Source organism: Chiloscyllium plagiosum, unplaced genomic scaffold (assembly GCF_037043375.1).
Source record: "Chiloscyllium plagiosum isolate Xiang-an unplaced genomic scaffold, Cpla_swu_hap1 HiC_scaffold_42, whole genome shotgun sequence".
In the NCBI taxonomy this organism is placed as follows: Eukaryota; Metazoa; Chordata; class Chondrichthyes; order Orectolobiformes; family Hemiscylliidae; genus Chiloscyllium; species Chiloscyllium plagiosum.
Window position 1 is genome coordinate 22,050,938 of NW_028270180.1, and position 12,374 is coordinate 22,063,311.

Below are 12,374 nucleotides of genomic sequence, written 5' to 3' on the forward strand. Positions count from 1 at the left end.
TCTCTCTCTGTGTGAGTGTGAAAGTTTACTCTGTGTTTGTGTGAAACTTTACTTTCTCTCTGTGTGTGAGAGTGTGAAAGTTTAGTGTGTGTGTGTGTGTGAAAGTTTACTCTGTGTGTGTGTGAAAGTTTACTCTTTGTATGTGAGTGTGAAAGTTTACTGTGTGTGTGTGTAAGTTTACTCTGTGTGTGTGAGTGTGAACGTTTACTCTCTCTCTGTGTGAGTGTGAAAGTTTACTCTGTGTTTGTGTGAAAGTTTACTTTCTCTCTGTGTGTGAGAGTGTGAAAGTTTACTCTGTGTGTGAAAGTTTACTTTCTCTCTCTGTGTAAAAGTGTGAAAGTTTACTCTGTGTGTGTGAAAGTTTACTCTGTGTGTGTGTGAAAGTTTACTCTTTGTATGTGAGTGTGAAAGTTTACTCTGTGTGTGTGTGTAAGTTTACTCTGTGTGTGTGTGTGAAAGTTTACTCTCTCTCTGTGTTTGTGTGAAAGTTTACTTTCTCTCTGTGTGTGAGAGTGTGAAAGTTTAGTGTGTGTGTGTGTGTGAAAGTTTACTCTCTCTCTCTGTGAGTGTGAAAGTTTACTCTGTGTGAGTGTGAAAGTTTACTTTCTCTCTCTGTGTGAGAGTGTGAAAGTTTACTCTGTGTGAGTGTGAAAGTTTACTTTCTCTCTCTGTGTGAGAGTGTGAAAGTTTACTGTGTGTGTGAAAGTTTACTCTCTGTGTGTGTGTGAAAGTTTACTCTCTCTCTGTGTGAAAGTTTACTCTGTGTGTGTGTGAGTGTGAAAGTTTACTCTCTCTCTCTGTGTGAGTGTGAAAGTTTACTTTCTCTCTCTGTGTGAGAGTGTGAAAGTTTACTCTGTGTGTGAAAGTTTACTCTCTCTGTGTGTGTGAAAGTTTAGTCTCTCTCTCTGTGTGAAAGTCTACTCTCTCTGTGTGTGAGTGTGAAAGTTTACTCTGTGTGTGTGTAAGTTTACTCTGTGTGTGTGAAAATCTACCCTGTGTGTGTGTGAAATTTTACTCTCTCTCTGTATGTGTGTGTGTGAAAGTTTACTCTGTGGGTGTGAAAGTTTACTCTGTGTGTGAGTGTGAAAGTTTACTCTCTCTCTCTGTGAGTGTGAAAGTTTACTCTCTCTCTCTGTGTGTGTGAAAGTTTACTCTCGCTCTCTGAGTGTGAAAGGTTACTCTCTCTCTCTCTGTGTGAGTGTGAAAGTTTACTCTCTCTCTCTGTGTGAGTGTGAAAGTTTACTCTCTCTCTCTGTGAGTGTGAAAGTTTACTCTCTATCTCTGTGTGAGTGTGAAAGTTTACTCTCTCTCTCTGTGTATGTGAAAGTTTACTCTCTCTCTGTCTGTGAAAGTTTACTCTCTCTCTGTGTGTGTGAAAGTTTACTCTGTGTGTGTGTGTGTGTGTGAAAGTTTACTCGCTCTCTCTGTGTGAGTGTGAAAGTTTACTCCCTCTCTCTGTGAGTATGAAAGTTTACTCTCTCTCTCTGTGAGTGTGAAGGATTACTCTCTCTCTCTCTGTGAGTGCGAAAGTTTACTCTCTCTCTGTGTGTGAGTGTGAAAGTTTACTCTCTCTCGCTGTGAAAGTTTACTCCCTCTCTCTGTGAGTGTGAAAGTTTACTCTCTCTCTGTGAGTGTGAAAGTTTACTCTCTCTCTCTCTGTTTGAGTGTGAAAGTTTACTCTCTCTCTCTCTCTGTGAAAGTTTACTCCCTCTCTCTGTGAGTGTGAAAGTTTACTCTCTCTCTCTCTCTCTGTGAGTGTGAAAGTTTACTCCCTCTCTGTGTGAGTGTGAAAGTTTACTCCCTCTCTCTGTGAGTGTGAAAGTTTACTCTGTGTGTGTATGTGAAAGTTTACTCCCTCTCTCTGTGAGTGTGAAAGTTTACTCTTTGTGTGTGTGTGAAAGTTTACTCCCTCTCTCTGTGAGTGTGAAAGTTTACTCTGTGTGTGTGTGTGAAAGTTTACTCCGTCTCTCTGTGAGTGTGAAAGTTTACTCTCTCTGTGTGCGAAAGTTTACTCCCTCTCTGTGTGATTGTGAAAGTTTACTCCCTCTCTCTGTGTGTGAAAGTTTACTCCCTCTGTGTGTGTGAAAGTTTACTCTCTCTCTCTGAGTGTGAAAGTTTACTCCCTCTGTGTGTGTGTGAAAGTTGACTCCCTCTGTGTGTGCGTTTGTGAAAGTTTACTCTCTCTCTGTGTGTGAAAGTTTACTCTCTCTCTCTGTGTGTGAAAGTTTACTCCCTCTCTCTGTGAGTGTGAAAGTTTACTCCCTCTCTCTGTGAGTGTGAAAGTTTACACTCTCTCTGTGTGTGAGTGTGAAAGTTTACTCCCTCTCTGTGTGTGTGTGAAAGTTTACTCCCTCTCTCTGTGAGTGTGAAAGTTTACTCTCTCTCTGAGTGTGAAAGTTTACTCCCTCTCTCTCTCTGTGTGAGTGTGAAAGTTTACTCCCTCTCTCTGTGAGTGTGAAAGTTTACTCTGTGTGTGTGTGTGTGAAAGTTTACACTCTCTCTCTGTGTGAAAGTTTACTCTCCCTCTGTGTGTGAAAGTTGACACTTTCTCTGTGTGAAAGTTTACTCTGTGTGTGTGTGTGTGTGTGAAAGTTTACTCCCTCTCTCTGAGTGTGAAAGTTTACTCTCTCTCTGTGAGTGTGAAAGTTTACTCCCTGTGTGTGTGTGAAAGTTTACTCCCTCTCTCTCTGTGAGTGTGAACGTTTACTCCCTCTCTCTGAGTGTGAAAGTTTACTCCCTCTCTCTGTGACTGTGAAAGTTTACTCTCTCTCTCTGTGAGTGTGAAAGTTTACACTGTGTGTGTGTGAAAGTTTACTCCCTCTCTCTGAGTGTGAAAGTTTACTCTCTCTCTGAGTGTGAAAGTTTACTCCCTCTCTGTGTATGTGAGTGAAAGTTTACTCCCTCTCTCTGTGAGTGTGAAAGTTTACTCTCTCTCTCTGTGAGTGTGAAAGTTTACTCCCTCTCTGTGTGTGTGTGAAAGTTTACTCTGTGTGTGTGAAAGTTTACTCCCTCTCTGTGTGTGAGTGTGAAAGTTTACTCCCTCTCTCTCTCTGTGTGAGTGTGAAAGTTTACTCTCTCTCTGTGTGTGAGTGAAACTTCCGGGGATTTTCCTGACGCCGCTGCGCCCGGCGGCTGCTCAGTTTCTCCTGAAGGTGCTCGCCCGGAGCTCGCTCTCTCTCTCTCTCTCCCGGGAAAGGGGCTGCGGAACCGGAGAGAGATCCTGCCCCAGACACGCTCTCGGGCCCCGGAGCAGAGAGAGGGCCACAGAGAGAGAGAGAGAGAGGGGCAGAGATTCGGACGGAGGGTGAGTACCAGAGATTTGGGAGAGAGTGAGAGGGTCTGAGGGAGGGAGGGAGCCTGAAGGCAGGAGGGATAGTCTGAGGGAGAGGGAGGGATGGAGTGTGTGAGTGAAATGATGGAGAGTGAGAGGGTCTGAGGGAGGGAGGGAGCCTGAAGGCAGGAGGGATAGTCTGAGGGAGAGTGAGTGAGTGAGTGAGAGAGAGGGAGGGAGGGAGGGAGGGAGGGATGGAATGTGTGAGTGAAGGGATGGAGAGTGAGAGGGTCTGAGGGAGGGAGGGAGCCTGAAGGCAGGAGGGATAGTCTGAGGGAGAGTGAGTGAGTGAGAGGGAGGGATGGAGTGTGTGAGTGAAGGGATGGAGAGTGAGAGGGTCTGAGGGAGGGAGGGGAGTGAGTCCTCCATGTACCGACTCCAGAGAACCCTTTTTGACAGCTGTAGCTGCATAAATGCCTCAAGTAAAGTCCAATCAAAGTTCAATCCAGATTTCCTTACTTAGAAATTCCCTCCCTTCTGGAAGTAAAATCTAATGTTTTATTTGCTTTTTTTTTGTCCAGCCTTGCATCACCTTTATGGTGATCAGGAAAGTAGAGTTGATTTTGACCATGTCAAGGGGGTCTACTGATCATTTTACACACCCTTTGTGGGTTGGGCCAAATAATATTTTGAATTGTCTGATCATTTGAACCAGACAAAGTTGGTAACACAGTGGGACATGCACTTCGGAGGAGAATTGTTATTTGTAAAACTGAATTATTGAAAGCTGTTAGTGAAAGTCTGTGGCGATGAAGGGATGGGAAACAAATTGATAGTTTGTTGGCTGTATTCTGCTCTTTTACTTAGATATAGCTTTGATATGGTGGGAGCACAGCCCTAGTTTGAGTGATGCGCAGGTTATCTGATATTCTGCCGTGTGTATGTTACATAAATCTAGCTGTTATGAAGTGCTGTCCGTCTGATGTCTGACAGGTCCATGTATATAACCGAGGAGTTGTCTATGATGCACTCACGCATGGGCCCCAGCTATGCCTGCCTCTTCGTAGGATATGTGGAACAATCCATCTTCCGCAACTACACTGGCCCCACCCCCCACCTTTTCCTCCGCTACATCGATGACTGTATCGGCGCCACCTCATGCTCCCACGAGGAGATGGAACAGTTCATCCACTTCACCAACACCTTCCACCCCGACCTCAAATTCACCTGGACAGACTCAGATTCCTCCCTCCCCTTCCTCGACCTTTCTATTTCTATCTCAGGCGACCGAATCAACACGGACATCTACTACAAACCGACCGACTCCCACAGCTACCTGGACTACACCTCCTCTCACCCTGCCCCCTGTAAAAACGCCCTCCCATTCTCCCAATTCCTTCAACTCCGCCGCATCTGCTCCCAGGAGGACCAGTTCCAAAAACGCACAACCCAGATGGCCTCCTTCTTCAAGGACCGCAATTTCCCCCCCGACGTGGTCGACGATGCCCTCCACTGCATCTCTTCCACTTCCCACTCCTCTGCCCTTGAGCCCCGTCCCTCCAACCGACAGAACCCCACTGGTCCTCACCTACCACCCCACCAATCTCCATGTTCAGCGCATCATCCGCCGTCATTTCCGCCACCTCCAAACGGACCCCACCACCAAGGATATATTTCCCTCCCCTCCCCTATCAGCATTCCGTAAAGACCACTCCCTCCGTGACTCCCTCGTCTGGTCCACACCCCCCACCAACCCAACCTCCACTCCCGGCACCTTCCCCTGCAACCGCAGGAGGTGCAAGACTTGCGCCCACACCTCCCACCTCACCTCCCTCCAAGGCCCCAAAGGAAACTTCCATATCCGCCACAGATTCACCTGCACCTCCACACACATCATCTATTGCATCCTCTGCACCCGATGTGGCCTCCTCTATATTGGGGAGACAAGCCGCCTACTTGCGGAGCGTTTCAGAGAACACCTCTGGGACACCCGGACCAACCAACCCAACCACCCTGTGGCTCAACATTTCAACTCCCCCTCCCACTCCACCAGGGATATGCAGGTCTTTGGACTCCTCCATCGCCAGACCACAACAAAACGACGTTTGGAGGAAGAGCGCCTCATCTTCCGCCTAGGAACCCTCCAACCACAAGGGATGAACTCGGATTTCACCAGTTTCCTCATTTCCCCTCCCCCCCACCTTGTCTCAGTCTAATCCATCGAATTCAGCACCGCCTTCCTAACCTGCAATCTTCTTCCCGACCTCTCCGCCCCCACCCCAGTCTGACCCATCACCCTCACCTTGACCTCTTTCCACCTATCACATTTCCAACGCCCCTCCCCCAAGTCCCTCCTCCCTACCTTTTATCTTAGCCTGCTGGACAAACTTTCCTCATTCCTGAAGAAGGGCTTATGCCTGAAACGTCGATTCTCCTGTTCCCTGGATGCTGCCTGACCTGCTGCGCTTTTCCAGCAACACATTTTCAGCTGCTTGGGACTATACACCTGCATTACAGGTGATCATTCTGTGCAGAGTTTTGTGTCTGACTGCAGGTTGGGGTTGTGTGTGTAGGTGCTGGAAGCTGCCTGTTCAGCCTGTGTGGATGCACTGTCTGTGGGTACCCTGATAAGTCCCTGATTTCAGTAATACGCAGGTTGTGTGATCCGCTACAGTCTGCAAATACCCGAGTAGAACAGCAAGTACACATTACCGTTCTGCCTCTTGTTAATCTATGAACCTTTATATAAAGCATCGCAGCCCAAAAAGAGGCCATTCGGCCTGTACTGGCTCTTCACAAGAACTTCACAATTTGTTCCAGCAGCCTACTGTTCCAATATTACCCTGTAAAAGTTACCTCTTCATATATATAGGATTGTAGAATCCCTACAGTGTGGAAACAGGCCCTTCGGCCCAATACGTCCACACTGATCCTCCGAAGAGTAACCCACCCAGTGCCATTCCCCTATCCTATTACCATACATTTCCCCTGACTAATGCACCCAACCGACACATCCCTGAATGCTATGGGCAATTTAGCATGGCCAATTCACCCTGACCTGCACGCCTTTGTACTGTGGGAGGAAACCAGAGCACTCAGAGGAAAACTATGCAGACACAGGGAGAATGTGCAAACTCCACACAGTCAGTCACCCGAGGCTGGAATCGAACCAGGTCCCTGTGAGGCAGCAGTGCGAACCACTGAGGCACCGTGCCACCCTTAATATGTATCTAATTCTGTAAGATACCATTGCTGCTTCCACTGTCCCCTGATGTGTGTTGATGTGATTACAGAAACCTCGCCAACTGTCTCATTTTCCTGTCAAGTAGCGTAAAGCTGTGTTCTAACCTTCCTGCTGGTGGAAATACTGCCTTCCCATTCACTAAATCCTTCACCCCCTGGTTAAACATTCCCCCTCCCGTAACCATCTCAGCAGAGGACATCCCCAGCTTTCCAAGAATCCACCCCCTCACCTTTGCTGTTTTGAAGGGGGAGTCTGCTCTGTGTTCCCTGGAAGGATTTGACCCTGTTTCACAAGGTGTTGCCCCAGGCTGACACACACCAGCCCAGCTGAGGCCTGACTACTGACCTTGCTTGCTCTAAGCCTGGGACTCCAAATGCTTTCTTCTTGTTTAAACAGCTTCAACAATGTGCTGTGACAACAACACCCCCCCCCCCACAACGTTGTCCCTCACCCCCTGTCTTTCCAACTCTGCTCCCTCCTCCCCAGGGTGAGTTGGGTTTGCTCTCTCTGCAGTGTGGCACTCTAAAACGGTGACACGTCAAGGGGAATGAGTGAGGGTGGGGCAGTGGGTGGTGTAGTAGTGTATACAATGTGGCTGCTGACTGCTTGGAGTATGAAGTTAAAAATCACACAACACCAGGTTATAGTCTGACCGGTCTAACGAAGGAGCAGCGCTCCGAAAGCTAGTGCTTCCAATTCAGCCTGTTGGTCTATAACCTGGTGTTGTGTGATTTTTAACTTTGTACACCCCCCCCAGTCCAACACCGGCATCTCTAAATTATGCTTGAGTTTGCGTTGTGATCCTGGGTGGGTGGTGTAAAACAGCAAAGCCCCCACCCAGAACTGTCTCACTGCACCACTCCACCTCTCTCTTCCCTAAGACCTGCCTTAGAATCCGTGTCTTTAACCAGGCTTCTGGATACCTGCCCTGACAGTGACTCGATAACAAATTCTTTCCGGGGATGTGAGCTGGGCCGGCTGTTATTACCCAGAGGGAGTTTGGGATTCACGTGGATAGGAGCACAGGCTGGAATCTGTACTGAAAACAACAAATGCTGGAGATCACAGCGGGTCAGACAGCGTCCATGGAGAGAGAGCAATTCATTACGTGTAATTCTGGTTGCACTTCTCTCAGGAGAAAGTGAGGACTGCAGATGCTGGAGATCAGAGCTGAAAATGTGTTGCTGGAAAAGCGCAGCAGGTCAGGCAGCATCCAGGGAACAGGAGAATCGACGTTTCAGGCATGAGCCCTTCTTCATGATTCTCCGCCTCATTCCTGAAGAAGGGGCTCATGCCCGAAACGTCGATTCTCCCTCATTCCCGAAGAAGGGCTCATGCCCGAAACGTTGATTCTCCTGCTCCTTGGATGCTGCCTGACCTGCTGCGCTTTTCCAGCAACACATTTTCTGCACTTCTATCAGAAGGATTGTGTGAAACTTGAAAGGGTGCAGAAAAGATTTACAAGAATGTTGCCAGGGTTGGAGGGTTTGAGCTATAGGGAGAGGGTGAAATCGCTGGGGCTGTTTTCCTTAGATCGTCGGAGGCTGAGGGGTGACCCCAGAACATCAGCAAATCCAGTGACTAAACCACTGCCATTACCAATACACCACAGCCAGCCCTGACAGCACAAAGGGGACCTGTTAGCGTGTTAAAGTGTCTGTATAAATGCATGTAGTTGCATCAACAGAGGGTGGACCTTCTGCAGAAGGGAGAAACAATTCCTTTTTCAAATTATTTGTTAAGATGCTTGTTAAAATGTAGGTCAGCAGTTTCCTTTCTGATTGAAGATCTGCCTCCAAGCAGCGGGAGGGGAATCTACCAATTGTGCATTTGGTTATTAGCAAGTATATACTTCAATAGCCAGATCCAGTGAAAATCACAACCTTTGAAAAGGAGTTGCTTGTCGCAGTCTCTTGTTGGTGAACAGTGGTGAAATGACTCATCTTGGGAGAGAAGTGACTAGGTTCAGTGACTTTCATCGAAGCTGTATTGCTGTGGAGCATGTCAACCACAGAGTCAAGGGGCATGTGGTTTGTTTCATACTGTGTGTTGCTTTTGATGGATATTAACACTTGCTGGTGCCTGACGGGTGCTGACCCTCGCTGGTTCCTGACGGGTGCTGACCCTCGCTGGTTCCTGACGGGTGCTGACCCTCACTGGTGCCTGACGGGTGCTGACCCTCACTGGTGTCTGACGGGTGCTGACCCTCGCTGGTGCCTGACGGGTGCTGACCCTCGCTGGGTTCCTGACGGGTGCTGACCCTTGCTGGTTCCTGACGGGTGCTGACCCTCGCTGATGCCTGACGGGTGCTGACCCTCGCTGGGTGCCTGACGGGTGCTGACCCTCGCTGGTGCCTGACGGGTGCTGACCCTCGCTGGTGCCTGACGGGTGCTGACCCTTGCTTGGGATTCTTTCTCTATCTAATGGGTAATGTATGTTGTCAGATGCACTGATGCATGTGGTATTTCTGGAGTATGTCTCAGTCTCTCAGCAGCCACAATGTCTTTTCCTCTGTTTGAGATTCTCAGATTTGCTTGTCATTGATCAGATTGGCAGAAGTTGCCTGTGCTTGCGTGGGTTTCCTTGGTGCTCCGGTTTCCTCCCACAGTCCGAAGATGTGCAAGTCGGGTGGAATAGCCATGGGAAATTGCCCATAATATCCAGGGATGTGCCGGCTAGGTGTGTTAGCCTTGTGAAATGTAGGGATACAGGGTGGGAGTGTGGGTCTGGGTGGGATGCTCGTTGGAGGGTCAGAGTGGGCTGGATTGGCTGAATGGCCTACTTCACACTTTAGGGATTCTATGAGTCTAAGCTAATTCCAAACCGTGAGAATAGTGTGATATACCATTGGGAATGCCTTTTGCGAGAGCACATGAAATACAGTTGTAACCCATTGTTGCCCGAAATCTTCCTGTTCGTGGACTAGAGGCAGAATAAATGGCAATAATATTATTGAGGTTTATAAAATCATGAGAGGCATAGATAAGGTGAATAGTAAAGGTTTTCTTTCTAAGGTTGGGGAATTCAAAACTAGCGAGCATATTTTTAAGGTGAGGGGGGAACGATTTGATCGGGACCTGAGGGGCAACTTTTTCACACAGTGGGTGCATTGCGTGTGGAATGAGCCACCAGATGATCTGGTAAATGCAGGTAGAGTTACAACATTTAAACAGTATTTGGACAGGTACACAAATAGGAAAGGATTAGGAGGACATGGGCCTAACATAGGCAGATAGAACTAGATTAGCTTTTATAAAACTTGGTTGGCATGGGTGAGATGGACTGAAGGGTCTGTCTCTGTGTTGTCTGAATCTTTTCTGGAGTCAGATAAAGCTGAAATGGAGGGGATCTAGCAGAAGTTGGTTCGGTACAGAGAAACTGCTGTTTTTGTCATTTAAATTTAATGACGCAATTCTGAAGTTAATGGCCACGTAATCTCAGGAACATCTTTTAAATCACTTTACAGTTAGATTGCTTTTTGTCTTTTGAATCTCAGAGTATGTTAACAATCAATGAAAGTTCTGAATGTACTTTACACTTCCTCTTTCTCTCTGAAACGATCCCACAGTCACATTTCACAGACGTAACGCACACTGTTATAAAGAGCACAAGCTCCCTACCTTGCAGAAAAACGTTACCCACTGGTTACCGTCTGTACTCTCTTCTCAAACAAGCTTCCCACCCCACACACCAATACCAGCCACCAGAAGATGTGCAGGTTAGGGTGAATTGTCTGTGCTAAATCAGCCATAGTGTTCAGGGATGTGTCGGTTGGTTGCCTTAGTCAGGGGGAATATAGGGTAGGGAGAATGAGTCTGGGTGGGTTACTCTTCAGAGGGTTAGTGTGGACTTGTTGGGCTGAAAGGCCTGTTTCCACACTCTAGGGATTCTATGATATAGGAGCTGAAGGAGGCCATTCAGCCCATTGAGTCTGCTCTGCTATTCAGTGAGATTGATGAGATTCTGCTGTTGTGTGTTATGGAGATCCATTCCTGACGGCACACTCTCCATTCACACAGTGTCAGCCGGAGCTCTCCAATGATGTGTTAACTTCCGTGTCAAAGTGTGTCTGTCTATTGAACGTGACGTCCTGATGACCAATGCTCCTCCTCCTCCTCATTGTTGATTTTGTTGCATGGAGCTTTGAGAGCCAGGAGCGACCGTGACTTCCAAAATTGGATCAATCGATCATAGCTGTCGTTGTGCATGGATCCATTGAGTGGGCATCTTGCTGTTGACGGCCCAGAGAGGGTTAAACATGCATTTGACCTCAGACTGTGACTATTGAGAACGGTTAAGCGCCGTGACTTAATACATTTTTCGAGTAAAACAGTACACCCTGTGACTGTGAGGTGTACCACTGTGTTTATGTAAACCAGGAAGAGACCTGAAGATATTTCACAGAGGCAGTTGCCTGGAGGTATTTGCGCGTTGTCATGGGATTGTTGTATTGTCTACGCCATGCTTGAGTGAATCTGCCAGGGTCCCTCCCACTCATTGCAGCTAATCCATCCAACATCACCAATGTTTGCTACTAGAATGAGAAATGGTCTTAGATAAAGGGAATTGGTTTGCAAGTTCCCCTCCAAGTCACATGCCACTGTGACTTGGATCTACATCGCTGTTGCATCATTCCTACCAGCTCTATGAGTGTCTCCACGTGGACGGTAGCAGTTCAAGAATGGTGTCTTACCAACGTCTTTTCCGGGGCAATTATGGACGGATAACGAATACTAGTCCAGCCAATGGCACCCCACATTCCCATTAACAATGTTGCTTTTAATGCTGATTCCCTTTTGCTATTGAGTAATTCCCTGTGCTGCAAAAGCAGTTTAATTGGTTTCATGGGAGACAGGCCAAAAACATGAAACAACTGAAAACACGGAGGTTGTTGAGTCAGTTCCAGATTAGCATTGAAATGCAAAACAAAGAGGAAATATTTTGTAAGTCCGTCTTCACACTCATATGACCTTTCATTTTTTGGAAGTGGTATGGAACCTCTGACAAGTAGCCAGGCTTGAAATGTGTTGGCATTTGAGGAATGGGTGTCAGTGTTGAAACACTGAGAGGAATTCTCACCAGGGAAGTGGCAGGAAGCTGTGGATTGTTTGTATGTGGAACAGTTTTTTGATTGTAGATTGCAGGGAAAGGCAAGAGAGAGCCCTCAAAAACAAAGATGGTGACAGTGTATATCTTCATGATGCTGTGCATGATCAGTAGGCCTGGTCCTTCTCTCAAAAAAAAACAATCTGTTATGGTGCAACCCAGAGGCGAGTCTGACAATATGTTAAGCCAAATCGACGTTTCGGGCAAAAGCCCTTCATCAGGAATAAAGGCAGAGAGCCTGAAGCGTGGAGAGATAAGCTAGGGGAGGGTGGGGGTGGGGAGAGAGTAGCATAGAGTACAATAGGTCAGTGGGGGAGGAGATGAAGGTGATAGGTCAGGGAGGAGAGGGTGGAGTGGATAGGTGGAAAAGGAGCTGGGCAGGTCGGACAAGTCCGGACAAGACAAGGGGACAGTGTTGAGCTGGAGGTTTGAAGCTAGGATGAGGTGGGGGAAGGGGAAATGAGAAAACTGTTGAAGTCCACATTGATGCCCTGGGGTTGAAGTGTTCCGAGGCGGAAGATGAGGCCTTCTTCCTCCATGCGTCTGGTGGTGAGGGAGCGGCGGTGGAGGATGCCCAGCACCTTCATATCCTCGGCAGAGTGGGAGGGGGAGTTGAAATGTTGGGCCACGGGGCGGTTTGGTTGATTGGTGCGGGTGTCTCGGAGATGTTCTCTAAAGCGCTCTGCTAGGAGGCGCCCAGTCCCCCCGATGTAGAGGAGACCACAATGGGAGCAACGGATACAATAAATGATA

General features: G+C 47.8%; 1 protein-coding gene across 1 annotated transcript in view; it reads left to right on the forward strand.

Annotated features, from left to right (window-relative positions):
* Positions 1-3,125: 3,125 nt before the first annotated feature.
* The window catches only part of malt3 (MALT paracaspase 3), a 138,269-nt gene continuing 129,020 nt past the window's right edge, over positions 3,126-12,374 (forward strand). Inside the window, exon 1 of the mRNA XM_087982224.1 lies at positions 3,126-3,304. The gene's annotated coding sequence lies outside the window, so the exon portion shown is untranslated. The remainder of the gene's footprint in view (positions 3,305-12,374) is intronic.